Source organism: Nerophis ophidion, linkage group LG10, assembly GCF_033978795.1.
Source record: "Nerophis ophidion isolate RoL-2023_Sa linkage group LG10, RoL_Noph_v1.0, whole genome shotgun sequence".
NCBI classification, from domain to species: Eukaryota; Metazoa; Chordata; class Actinopteri; order Syngnathiformes; family Syngnathidae; genus Nerophis; species Nerophis ophidion.
In genome coordinates, this window is record NC_084620.1 from 11,538,196 (window position 1) to 11,549,409 (window position 11,214).

The window sequence follows — 11,214 nt, forward strand, 5'->3', positions numbered from 1 at the left end:
TCTATAGCAGAGCGAGGGTACATAGTGAAAGAGCACTAATCAAACAAATTACTTTTCCAATTGATTTGACTGCACTCCCTTCAGCACAATGCTTTGTGTACAGGGACATTGATTTCACAGACAGGGAACATATCGACACAACAATACCTTGTCACACACAAGGTTCCACTGAGCGATGCTCTGCAAGTGGCCTGGAAATTCACGGCACAAAGAATGTGCTTTTTTGTGGTTTCCACCGACAACCAAGGGTTTCCAGGTAAATTGGTTGTTCTGACGCTATTTACCTGTCACTGAAACCGTGTGTTGTGCAGAGCTTGGCAACACAAAGTCATCTCAACTCAGAGCCCCTAATGACTTCACAAAAGGAGTGAGCTCCCAGAGAGGTTGTCTCAAACCCACACAGGTCACAGGACTCAGACCAGCTGTCAGTCTCTACTTTGAGCAAAAACAGGTGATGGGCTTCTTGGGGTCAGTGGTCAACAGTGGATCAGTTTTAAATTGCAACACAATGAATAATGGGAAAATATGACATATTGTGGAACACCGTGAGGGCAGTAAGTGAGTCTTTTACCGTTCTCCCACTAAATAAAGAACCGGAAAGTATGATGCAATGTATGAGGCACTACTGCAAATGACACAATAATAATAATAAAAATAATTACCTTTTTAAAAATATTTAAAATACGGTGTGAAATCATTTATTTTTTTGTCCATTATAATTACTTGATACATAGTCCAGTATTCCAGTGTATTAAGAATGCATAATACAAAGGCTAGACACTTCTGTCATCGAGTGGAAGGCATTTTTTTTTGTTTTTCCTGTCAAAAGATTTCATTAATCATTATACTTCATTTGTACTAAATAAATAATTTCAAACCAAAATAAGTGAAATTAGACCATTTTTTGTGGCACAATGGCTCACTGGAAAATTTTATATCACAGAAAAACTGGTGGACCGCAGTCCAAGTCAGGATCAAGGTCCCATCCTATACAGACCTGGACCTTTAATCAAGAAATTATTAACATATTTGCAATTTCTAGCTGTTTTTAGGTTCATATTTGCAATTTCTAGCTGTTTTTAGGTTCAGTGCATCAGGAGATCCACTGACCAATTGCTTGCGAGTTAAAAAATCCCAAATGATACTGCTCGACCATTCAAATTTGTACAATTCTGTGACCATTGTGATCCTAAATACAGAATGGGTGGAGATCCAGGGCAACAAGAGAGAAAAACAGAGAGAGAGGGATATGAGAGATACGGCTAGAGAAATTATGGAGAAAAGAGGACAGAGGGACAAGTGAACCGAAGACTGCATAAAAACGAACCCGTGTGGTTCTCTGCTGGAAAATAAAAGTGGACATTGAAAATAGAGCTTGAATACAAAATTGAAAAACTCATTCATGTTCATTCAATAGAATCACCAAAACAGTCTGTCATATGCCGGAAGATTGTAGCACTTCCAAAAAGTGTCAATGTAAAACACCACAATGAGGCAAAGAACGACATTTCTGACCAAACATGTCCACTTAAGTCTCAAGCAATTACTGCTCTGAGGTACTAATGGAGGTTCCTTCTGACCATTCCAGCTTACAGTGTGTTTAAGGTCCTGTCATGACAAAATAAAGCTTGACAGTCTATTGCAGAGGTGTCGAACTTGTTTTCAATGAGGACCACATTATGGCTTCCCTCACAGGGCTGTGTAACAGTGAATATATGAATATAGATATTCGCCATTTTCATGATATCACAACTTACTGTACAATTTGTTGGTTTTTACAGGATATTACTGCAAATGGAAACACGGTAACACTTTTTGTAATTGGTCAAATGTATTGTTTTTATGTTGTATCACTGTAAATGGAAAAGGGGTAACTGTCATGACGTGGACTTTGGTGAGGTTTGTTTTCCCGTGGTGCAAAGCGACTGGACCGGACACGACGTGAAGGTGATGACATCTTTTAATTATACTATAAACCGGAACAAACAAAAGGCGCTCCAGCGGAGGTACAAAACTTGGCTATGAAAACAAAAACTATAACGTAAACTATGGACATGAAACAAAACTTGCAAACTATGGCATTAATAACGAAAACTTACTTGGAACGAGAAAAGAGCATGGATCATCAGCATGGATAACAAGGGTGCGTAGAGGGTGATGTCGCCAGGCTGACTGCCTGGCAACTGCAGGCTTAAATATTGCTGTGGTGATTAACAGGTGCATGAGTCCAAGTGAATCAGGTGCGTGACATGACAGGTGAAAACTAATGAGTTGTCATGGTGACAAAAACAAACAAGAATGCACAATGAGTCCAAAACCAAACAGAATGTGACCACAAAACATGACAGTAAACCCATTTTCATTTTTAAGGTAAAATTCTGACAAGTGAGCCACCAGTTTTTTTTTTAACTGTTACATTTATTGTAATTTTTGCATTGTACAATGTAAAGGATAACTTGCTTGAAATGTATGATAATATAGTTGTTTCATTATTAGTTAAAAAGATACAAAATTACAATCATTACACACATTTCTTTCTTTCAAAATGGAAAGGACATATATCGAGCACAAAAAGATAAAGTACTTTATTGCCAAATATTATTTTCTAGGATTTCGTGGGCCATATTAGGAGATGTGATGGGCCAGATCTGGCCCCTGGGCCTTGAGTTTGACACCTGTGGTCCATTGTAATTTACAGGTTGTTGTTGAGATAACTACAAAGTTACTTCATGATACTGTAAATCACACTTCATATCAAATCATAATACACCTTACGACATTCTTGAATAAACTTTCTCCCAAAGCACCTACTTGAAATTTAGTTGAATACCCCTCCTCTATTACCTGCATTTGTGTGTAGCCATAAGGAGAGGCAGGCTTTCTAGTATTGGTAATAATATGTGTGTGAATTATATTTATATAGCGCTTTTCTCAAGTGACTCAAAGCGCTTTACATAGTGACACCCAATATCTAAGTTACATTTAAACCAGTGTGGGTGGCACTGGGAGCAGGTGGGTAAAGTGTCTTGCCCAAGGACACAACGGCAGTAGCTAGGATGGCACAAGCGGGAATCGAACCTGCAACCTTCAAGTTGCTGGCACGGCCACTCTACCAACCGAGCTATGCCGCCCCAAAACAAAACAATAATAATAGCACGTGGAGGGTCTTCAACAAAAGCCCTCCGTCCAGACCTCACACAACTAGACTTCTTTTTATGGAGATACCTAAAAGACAAGGTTTACGTATTGAGACGTGCAACAGTCATTGAATTAAGAGCAACCGTAGAATGTGAATGCATGCAAATACCAAGGGAATTGTTTCATGATGTGTGCTATTCAATTGCTTTGCGTTGTCGGCAGTGCCTGGACCTGAACGGACATCAGTTTGAGAACAGGCGGTGACAAAACACTAGAATGATGTTTGTAAATTATTTTACATGTTGAAAATTAAGCAAATTACAATAAACACCGAGTTTACAATTATTTAATGTGTGGATACATTAGGGTTGTACAGTATACCGGTATTAGTATAGTACCGCGATACTAATGAATCATATTCGGTACTATACCGCCTCTAAAAAGTACAGGTCAATTTATGCGACGAAACATTTACGCTACAATTGTTCACTGACAAGTAAAAAACTAAGGCCGGTCACGGTATGTTCTTGCCGTCGATGCGGGTAAATTTTTTAGGGCATTACGGCAAGTGACAAGTGAAGTTGCAGCATATGCCTATAGCTATAACGCCTATAACAGTATACGCATATGTATATATATATATACAGTATATATATATATCTATATATATATATATATATACACATACATATATATACACATATATACATATACATATATATACACACATATACATATACATATATATACACACATATACATATATATATATATATATATATATATATATATATATATATATATATATATATATATATATATATATATACATATACATATATATATATATATATATATATATATATATATATATATATATATATATATATTAGGGCTGCGAATCTTTGGGTGTCCCACGATTCGATTCAATATCGATTCTTGGGGTCACGATTCGATTCAAAATCGTTTTTTTTGTTCAATTCAACACGATTCTCGATTCAAATACGATTTTTTTCCCGATTTAAAAGGATTCTGTATTCTTTCAATAAATAAGATTTCAGCAGGTTCTATCCCAGTCTGCTGACATGCAAGCAGAGTAGTAGATTTTTGTAAAAAGCTTTTATAATTGTAAAGGACAATGTTTTATAAACTGATTGCAATAATATAAATTTGTTTTAACTATTAAACGAACCAAAAATATGACTTATTTTATCTTTGCGAAAATATTGGACACAGTGTTTTGTCAAGCTTATGAGATGTGATGCAAGTGTAAGCCCCTGTGACACTATTGTTCTTTTTTTATTATTATTTTAAATGTCTAATGATAATGTCGATGAGGAATTTTTAATCACTGCTATGCTGAAATTATAACTAATATTGTTACTGTTGTTGATAATATTCATTGTCGTTTCACTACTTTTGATTTGTTCTGTGTCGTGTTTGTGTCTCCTCAATTGCTCTGTTTATTGCTTCTGAGTGTTGCTGGGTCAGGTTTGGTTTTGGAATTGGATTGCATTGTTATGGTACTGTTGTGCTGTTGTGTCTTGATAAAAGACAAAAAAAATGTATGTATACACAGCATATATATATATATATATCAATCAATCAATCAATGTTTACTTATATAGTCCTAAATCACTAGTGTCTCAAAGGGCTGCACAAACCACTACGACATCCTCGGTAGGCCCACATAAGGGCAAGGAAAACTCACACCCAGTGGGACATCGGTGACAATAATGACCCAGTGGGACGTCGGTGACAATGATGACTATGAGAACCTTGGAGAGGAGGAAAGCAATGGATGTCGCGCGGGTCTAACATGATACTGTGAAAGTTCAATCCATAATGGATTCAACACAGTCGCGAGAGTCCAGTCCAAAGCAGTCCAACACCGCAAGGAGAGTCCCGTTCACAGAGGAGCCAGCAGGAAAACATCCCAAGCGGAGGCGGATCAGCAGCGCAGAGATGTCCCCAGCCCATACACAGGCAAGCAGTACATGGCCACCGGACCCCCTCCACAAGGGAGGGTGGGACATAGGAGAAAAAGAAAAGAAACGGCAGATCAACTGGTCTAAAAAGGGAGTCTATTTAAAGGCTAGAGTATACCAATGAGTTTTAAGGTGAGACTTAAATGCTTCTACTGAGGTGGCATCTCAAACTTTTACCGGGAGGGCATTCCAGAGTACTGGAGCCCGAAATGAAAACGCTCTATAGCCATGCAGACTTTTTTTGGGCTTTGGGAATCACTAATAAGCCGGAGTCCTTTGAACGCAGATTTCTTGCCGGGACATATGGTACAATACAATCGGCAAGATAGGATGGAGCTAGACCGTGTAGTATTTTATACGTAAGTAGTAAAACCTTGGCTTCACGGTGGAAGAGGGGTTAGTGCGTCTGCCTCACAATACGAAGGTCCTGCAGTCCTGGGTTCAAATCCAGGCTCGGGATCTTTCTGTGTGGAGTTTGCATGTTCTCCCCGTGAATGCGTGGGTTCCCTCCGGGTACTCCGGCTTCCTCCCACCTCCAAAGACATGCACCTGGGGATAGTTTGATTGGCAACACTAAATTGGCCCTAGTGTGTGAGTGTGAATGTTGTCTGTCTATCTGTGTTGGCCCTGCGATGAGGTGGCGACTTGTCCAGGGTGTACCACCCCGCCTTCCGCCCGATTGTAGCTGAGATAGGCGCCAGCGCCCCCCGCGACCCCAAAAGGGAATAAGCGGTAGAAAATGGATGGATGGATAGTAAAACCCCCCGCGACCCCAAAAGGGAATAAGCGGTAGAAAATGGATGGATGGATAGTAAAACCTTAAAGTCACAACTTAAGTGCACAGGAAGCCAGTGCAGGTGAGCCAGTACAGGCGTAATGTGATCAAACTTTCTTGTTCTTGTCAAAAGTCTAGCAGCCGCATTTTGTACCAACTAATCTTTTAATGCTAGACATAGGGAGACCCGAAAATAATACGTTACAGTAATCGAGGCGAGACGTAACAAACGCATGGATAATGATCTCAGCGTCTTTAGTGGACAGAATGGAGCGAATTTTAGCGATATTACGGAGATGAAAGAAAGCCGTTTTAGTAACGCTTTTAATGTGTGCCCAAAGGAGAGAGTTGGGTCAAAGATAATACCCAGATTCTTTACCGAGTCGCCTTGTTTAATTGTTTGGTTGTCAAATGTTAGAGTTGTATTATTAAATAGAGGTCGGTGTCTAGCAGGACCGATAATCAGCATTTCCGTTTTTTTGGCGTTGAGTTGCAAAAAGTTAGCGGACATCCATTGTTTAATTTCATTAAGACACGCCTCCAGCTGACTACAATCCGGCGTGTTGGTCAGCTTTAAGGGCATGTAGAGTTGGGTGTCATCAGCATAACAGTGACAGCTAACACCGTATTTGCGTATGATGTCCCCTAGCGGCAGCATGTAGATGCTGAAGAGTGCAGGGCCAAGGACAGAACCCTGGGGAACTTCACACGTTACCTTAACGTAGACCGAGGACACATTGTTATAGGAGACGCACTGCATCCTATCAGTAAGATAAGAGTTCAACCAAGACAGGGCTAAGTCTGACATACCAATTCGTGTTTTGATACGTTCTAATAAAATATTATGATCGACGGTATCGAAAGCAGCGCTAAGATCGAGGAGCAGCAACATAGATGACGAATCAGAATCCATCGTTAGCAATAGATCATTAGTCATTTTTGCGAGGGCTGTCTCCGTGGAGTGATTTGCCCTGAAACCGGATTGAAAGGTTTCACATAGATTGTTAGACGCTAAGTGTTCATTTAACTGCTCCGCAACAATTTTTTCGAGGATTTTTGAAATAAAGGGAAGGTGAGACACCGGTCGGTAGTTTACCATGAGGTCAGGATCGAGGTTAGGTCTTTTAAGGAGAGGATGAATAACTGCTTTTTTTAATTCTAGGGGAACAGTGCCCGAGGAAAGTGATAAGTTTATAATATTTAGCACTGATGGACCTAATAATACAAATAGCTCCTTGATCAGTTTCCCAGGAAGAGGGTCAAGAAAACATGTTGTTTGTTTTATTCCATTTACACGTTGTAACAATTCCTCTAATGTTATTTCCTCAAAACGAGAGTAACTATTTTGGAGGGCAGTATCCGCCGTATATACAATCGTATCAGTGTTAATATAACCCAGTTGTAGCTGGGACGCATTGTCTTTAATCTCCTTTCTAATGAGTTAAATTTTCTTACTAAAGAGTTGCATAAAGTCAACAGCTGAGTGGGTGGAGCTACTGGAAGGGGTCCCTTGTTGGGTTAGCGATGCTACCGTACTAAACAAAAATTTAGGATTGTTTTTATTACGGTGGATGAGATTTGAGTAATATTTAGCTTTAGCTAAGGTAAGCATGTGTTTATAAGTTACTAAACCATCAATCCATGCTTGATGGTGCACCTCAAGTTTAGTCGTGCACCATTTGCGCTCCAGCTTTCTACATAATAATTTCTGAGCTCTAGTTTCTTCTGTAAACCACGGGGTACGCTTTTTTAGAGCCTTTTTTAACTTTAGCGGTGCTATGTTATCAATGGTTTCGCGCAGGGCGTCGTTAAAGTTGTTAGTGAGGTTATCAATAGAGCCCACATACTTTGGGAATGGTGCCATTACCGAGGGCAGTAGGTCAGCAAGAGTTGTCGTTGTGTCCGTATTAATGCTGCGGCTGCTATAGCAGTTATTATTATTATTAGTTTGACAAACATGCGTCTGAACCTCGAATTTTATAAGGTAATGATCGGACAATACTTTAGTATAAGGGAGTATCGTAACTTTGGAAACGGTGATACCTCTGACAAGCACTAGGTCTATCGTATTACCGTTACGATGCGTGGGTTCATTTATTATTTGTGTGAGACCACAGCTATCAATTATAGTCTGTAGCGCTACGCACGGTGGGTCCGATGGGGTATTCATATGGATATTAAAGTCCCCCATCGTGATTATATTATCGGCGTGTGTCACTAGATCAACAACGAACTCTGAGAATTCATTGATAAAGTCCGAATAGGGCCCTAGGGGGCGGTAGATAACAGCCAGGTGTAGAGGCAGCGGTGTGACAGACCTCATAGTAAGCACCTCAAACGATTTATATATACATATATATATATATATACATATATATATATATATATATATATATATATATATATATATGCTGGGTCAGGTTTGGTTTTGGAATTGGATTGCATTGTTATGGTATTGCTGTGTAGTGGTTTGTTGGATTGATTTAAATTTTTTTTTTTTTTTTTAAATCGATTTTAAAAAAATGAGAATCGATTCTGAATCGCACAACGTGAGAATCACAATTCAGATTGGAATTGATTTTTTCCCCACACCCCTAAAAAAATCGATTTGAATACGAATCGAATACGTTGTGCAATTCCGAATCGATTCTCTTTTTTTTTTTTTGAATCGATTTAAAAAAAAATTTTTTTTTAAATCAATCCAACAAACCACTACACAGCAATACCATAACAATGCAATCCAATTCCAAAACCAAACCTGACCCAGCAACACTCAGAACTGCAATAAAAAATCCCTCACTGACATTATCATTAGACTTTTATAAAAAATTAAAAAAAGAACAATAGTGTCACAGTGGCTTACACTTGTATCGCATCTCATAAGCTTGACAACACACTTTGTCCAATGTTTTCACAAAGATAAAATAAGTCATATTTTTGGTTTGTTTAATAGTTAAAACAAATTTACATTATTGCAATCAGTTGATAAAACATTGTCCTTTACAATTATAAAAGCTTTTTTTTTTTTTTTAAATCTACTACTCTGCTAGCATGTCAGCAGACTGGGGTAGATCCTGCTGAAATCCTATCTATTGAATGAATACAGAATCGTTTTGAATCGGAAAAATATAGTTTTTGAATCGAGAATCGAATCGAATCGAAAACAATCGATATCTTATTGAATCGTGACCCCAAGAATCGATATTGAATCGAATCGTGGGACACCCAAAGATTCACAGTCCTTATATATATATATATATATATATATATATATATATATATATATATATATACATATATACACACACAAAGTGTTTGATGAGCATTCCTCAACTTTCTCAGTCTTTTTTGACACTTGTGCCAGCTTTTTTGAAACTTGTTGCAAGCATCAAGGTTATGTACGTAAGGACTGGAAGGAGACGACGCCACGAAAGACGTAAGGTTACCAGGTTTATTGTAACCTTTGATGATTGTGTGAGATGTGTATGCTACTCTAAGTGTTGGTTGCAGGATTAAGAGTGAAGTTAACCATGTGAATTAAGCAAGAGGATGTTGTACAAGCGTGTTGAATGGAACCTGCGTCTGGTCAAGGAGGAGTAGGCACAAGGAAGATCCGGGGACAGGCAGGAGGTCGAGGGCAAGCGGCATGCAAACAAGGTCCGAGTCCAGGCGAGTGATCGAGGATCGAGGGAGGCAACTGCAAGGAGGACAAGGGACAAGTCAGCGAGGCAAAAAGGCACAGAACAAAAGAAGGCGAGGACAACTAGGGGGAAGCCAGAGACGTATGCTTACTACGAGAGTTAACGACGTTCCAGCGCGGATTCCAAGGAGTGACTGGTTCTTAAGCTGTCTTCCTGATTGCTGCCAGGTGCAATGATTTCTGACAATCGACAGCTGCGGCGAAGCGCGGGCGTGAGGTGCGAGGCACATGCGGGGGCGTGTCCTGGCATGCTGCCAGACAGTGTGGGATCTTGCTGTGGGAGAATCTCGGGTTCGAATCCGCGTCGTCACAGTCAAATTCCAAATAAGTGAATATTTGCAAAAAATAACATTTTCCTTTTTGAGCGTTAAGTATCTTGTCTTTGCAGTCTATTCAATTGAATATAGGTTGAAAAGGGTTTGCAAATCATTGTATTCTGTTTTTATTTAAGATTTACACAACATGCCAACTGCACTGGTTTTAGGGTCTGTAGAAGTAGCTGCTTATATGCTCCCTCAACAAAAAATGGCAAAAGACCTCACTGCAGGGCTGTCATATTTAATTGACAAACTTTCAAATAGTTTAGAGGTGTTCTCTAAAATTTGTAAGACTAGATCTCATACATCAACACTATTGTTGTATACTAGGACAAATAGTGCAGTTACATCTTATGACCATTTTTCACATGTTCCTATTCATTTTGATTTATTTATGTTATTTACTTTCGAATCCCAGTAGGACTGATAGGTAACTTACAAAAACTCCACTTGAAAGAGTTAGTGTTTTATCGCATCACAATCATAGTTTACTGAGACAGGTTCACGATTAAATATGTCATTGGGGCCCGAAATCAGTTCTTATGAAGACTCAAGATAGCTGACTGGTTAACACCAATAACTGGTTACCACTGGTTACAAATCAGCTCCAACCAAAAGAGTAAGTTTTTTGTTCCACCTCCATTAGATTTTACCAAGATAGGTTCATGATTAAATATGTCATTGGGGCTTGAAATCTTATCTCGAGTAGATCCAGGATAGCTGAGTGGTTAAAGCAGCTACATCCCCGTCAAAGGGGAATGTGTTCAATTTCCAGTCTGGTTGGTCAGTAACTAAGAAAGATCCACCTGGGGGAGTTAACATTTTATATCATAGTTTACAGAGACAGGTTCTAGATTAAGGGCCTACTGAAATGAGGATTTCTTATTTAAACGGGGATAGCAGGTCCATTCTATGTGTCATACTTGATCATTTTGCGATATTGCCCTATTTTTGCTGAAAGGATTTAGTAGAGAACATCGACGATAAAGTTCTCAACTTTTGGTCGCAATAAAAAAGCCTTGCGTTTACCGGAAGTAGCAGACGATGACGTCACCCGTGTGAGGGCTCCTCACATCCTCACATTGTTTTTAATGGGAGCCTCCAGCAGCAAGAGCTATTCGGACCGAGAAAACGACAATTTCCCCATTAATTTGAGCGAGAATGAAAGATTCGTGGCTAAGGATATTGCTAGCGAAGGACTACAAAAAAAAAAAAGGCGGTTGCAGTGGGAGCGATTCAGATGTTTTTAGACACATTTACTAGGATAATTCTGGGAAATCCCTTATCTTTCTATTG

General features: G+C 39.1%; 1 protein-coding gene across 2 annotated transcripts in view; it reads right to left on the reverse strand.

The window, feature by feature from the left end:
* Positions 1-9,319: 9,319 nt before the first annotated feature.
* The window catches only part of LOC133560149 (uncharacterized), a 36,082-nt gene continuing 34,187 nt past the window's right edge, over positions 9,320-11,214 (reverse strand). For both annotated transcript variants that reach the window (XM_061912343.1, XM_061912341.1), the window contains exon 8: positions 9,320-9,598. The gene's annotated coding sequence lies outside the window, so the exon portion shown is untranslated. The remainder of the gene's footprint in view (positions 9,599-11,214) is intronic.